General features: G+C 37.1%; 1 non-coding gene across 1 annotated transcript; it reads right to left on the reverse strand.

Annotated features, from left to right (window-relative positions):
• Positions 1 to 966: 966 nt before the first annotated feature.
• Positions 967 to 1,073, reverse strand: LOC113705160 (small nucleolar RNA R71). Its single transcript, XR_003451807.1, has one exon. It is a non-coding gene; the product is annotated as a small nucleolar RNA R71 (small nucleolar RNA).
• Positions 1,074 to 3,166: the final 2,093 nt, after the last annotated feature.

Below are 3,166 nucleotides of genomic sequence, written 5' to 3' on the forward strand. Positions count from 1 at the left end.
AAGTGGAATCTACATCCCTAGAATCTTCATTAAGTGAAATTTCTCTATTTGCATTCAACATTTGTTAAACTAGATTTGTATATCAGATTTGTAGATTACAGCATTAGATGTTCTCTGCTCAAAATTAATGGTAAGTCTAAATAATAGAGAGAACAGGGGCTTAGTAATTGTTTAAATTGCTCCTCGTGGGATCGACCCGATACACATCTTGTACTAAAATTGCGACCTGTATACTTGCAGTCCAACGGGTGTAAAATCGGAATTAAACTTGCATTGATACAAAAAGAACCCGTCAAATTTTTGGCGCCGTTGCCGGGGAGCGGCAATATTAGGGCCTAGTCATCTCTATTAATTTAGACATTTTCATTGTTTTTATCCAAGTTGTTGAATTAAAACTACAAAAATTTCTCTTATTTTTATTTGTAGTGCATGCACCGATCAAATAGAGAAGTTGGACATTTTGATCCTGAAATTGAAAGAACATTGCGGAGACAAAGGAGGAATACACTGCATCAAGAGGAACAAGAGGTTTGGCAGCCAATAGAAGATATCTTGATAGAATTACCATTTGAAGAAGAAATGGCTGAAAATGACCTAAATAAGCGAGTTCTGCGAGATTTTACTATACCGGGAACACAAGGTTCACAAACGAGCATAGCAAGGCCTGCGGTAAATGCTAACAACTTTGAGATTAAACCATCACTTATCCAAATGGTTCAACAATCTCAATTTGGAGGTAATGCAGTAGAAGATCCTAATACACACTTAGCTACATTCTTAGAAATTTGTGATACAATTAAAATGAATGGAGTTAGTGATGATGCTATAAGGCTAAGATTGTTCCCATTTTCATTGAGAGATAAGGCCAAACTTTGGTTACACTCTCATGCTCCCAATACTTTCACTGGATGGGATGAATTATCAAGAGCATTCTTAAATAAGTATTTTCCACCAGGTAAGACTGCTAAGCTTAGAATGGATATCACTAGTTTTAGCCAATTAGAAGGTGAATCATTATATGAGGCATGGGAAAGGTTTAGAGATCTGCTTCGGAAATGTCCACATCATGGACTGCCGGAGTGGTTAATCATACAAACCTTCTATAATGGTTTAGTTTTTTCTACTAAAACTATGATCGATGCAGCTGCAGGTGGAGCTTTAATGGGTAAAACACCCCAAGAAGCTCATAATTTGATAGAAGAAATGGCAGCAAATAACTACCAATGGGCCAATGAGAGAGGTAATGCAAGACGTCACGCAGGTATGATAGAAATGGACACTCTTAATATGCTGAGTGCTCAAATGAATAATGTGATGAAATTGCTAAGTAGACAAGGTCCAAGCTCATCTAATGCACATGTAGCATGCTGTTCTGTATGTGGAGGTGAACATGATACTAATGAGTGTGTTGATTCTGAACAGGTACAATTCGTCAATAATTACAATCGTAATGCTCAAAATAACCCCTACTCAAATACTTACAATCCGGGGTGGAGAAATCATCCAAACTTTGGATGGAAGGATCAAGGAAATCAACCAAGGCCAACCAATCCACCGGGATTTCAATCAAGGCAACAACAAGCTGAAACTAAATCTGGTTGGGAGATGGCAGTGGAAAAGCTTGCAAAAGTTACCTCGGACAGATTTGAGCGAGTAGAAGGAAGGTTGGACCAACTCACTACAATGTACAGGAATGTAGAGGTCCAAATTGGTCAAATTGCTAGTTCTTTGAATAATCGAAATCAAGGAGAATTACCTAGCAAAACAGAGGTCAATCCTAAGGAGCATGTGAAAGCCATTACTCTTTGTAGTGGTAAACAATTAGAAGATCCTCCAGTGAAGGAAGTTGAGAAGGATGAGAATGAAAAACAAGAAGAAAAGCAGAGGAACCAAGAGGCGATTGTGGAGGAAAATAGTCGGGAGAATCCAAGAGAAAAGCAACCATCATCTTCCACTACCATTCCAATACCCCCTGCGGTTCCATTTCCACAAAGATTAAAGCAAAATAAGTTTGATAAAGATTTTGAAAAATTTGTTAAACTTTTCAAACAATTGCACATTAACATTCCTTTTGCCGATGCTATTTTGCAGATTCCGTCTTATGCGAAATTTCTCAAGGAAATCATGACTAGAAAAAGAAAGTTGGAAGACTGCGAAACAATAGCATTAACGGAGGAATGTAGTGCAATTATTCAAAATAAGCTACCACCGAAGTTGAAGGATCCAGGGAGTTTTTCTATACCTTGCACCATAGGTAACGTTGATTTTTCTAAAGCATTGTGTGATCTTGGTGCTAGTGTATCATTAATACCTTTAACGGTGGCTAGACAATTGGGTTTGCATGAGCTTAAACGCACAAATGTTACTTTGCAACTAGCGGATCGGTCTATTAGATATCCATTGGGAGTGTTGGAGAATGTATTGATAAAAGTTCAAAAATTTATCATTCCAGTGGATTTTGTGGTATTAGATATGGAAGAAAATATATCTATGCCAATTATTCTAGGTAGACCATTTCTAGCTACTGCAGGTACTATTATTGATGTAAAAAATGGCAAGCTTAAGTTTCAAGTAGGTGAAGAAGAAGTAGAATTTAATTTGAATGAAATGGAAAAATACCCTTCTTTTACCGATCATGCTTATTCTATTGGCACAATTGATAAACTAACCCAAGAGATGAGTCAAGTCAACCTTGACTTAGATCCTCTTGAGCATTGTTTAATGAGTTTAGGTAAGCAAGAAGATGTTTGTGAAGAAATTGAAGAATTGGCCAAGTACTTGGATTTTCAAGCACCTTATAAAAGGGGTAATTTGTATGAAAGTCTTGGCCAAGGAAAAGGGTTTTCACAACCTTCAGAAATTGAACCTCCAAGGTTAGAGCTCAAGCCACTTCCGACTCATCTAAGGTATGAATTTCTTGGAGAAAATAAAACTTTACCTGTAATTGTTAGTGCTGACCTTGATGATGAACAGTGTGCAAAGTTGCTAAGAGTTCTAAGAAGGTGTAAGAAGGCAATTGGATGGACAATTTCAGACATTAAAGGTATAAGTCCTTCTATATGCATGCATCGAATTTTATTGGAGGACAATTGCAAACCAGTGGTGGAAACACAAAGAAGACTCAATCCAAACATGAAAGAGGTGGTAAGAAATGAAATTCTTAAAT

Source organism: Coffea arabica, chromosome 4e (genome assembly GCF_036785885.1).
Source record: "Coffea arabica cultivar ET-39 chromosome 4e, Coffea Arabica ET-39 HiFi, whole genome shotgun sequence".
In the NCBI taxonomy this organism is placed as follows: Eukaryota; Viridiplantae; Streptophyta; class Magnoliopsida; order Gentianales; family Rubiaceae; genus Coffea; species Coffea arabica.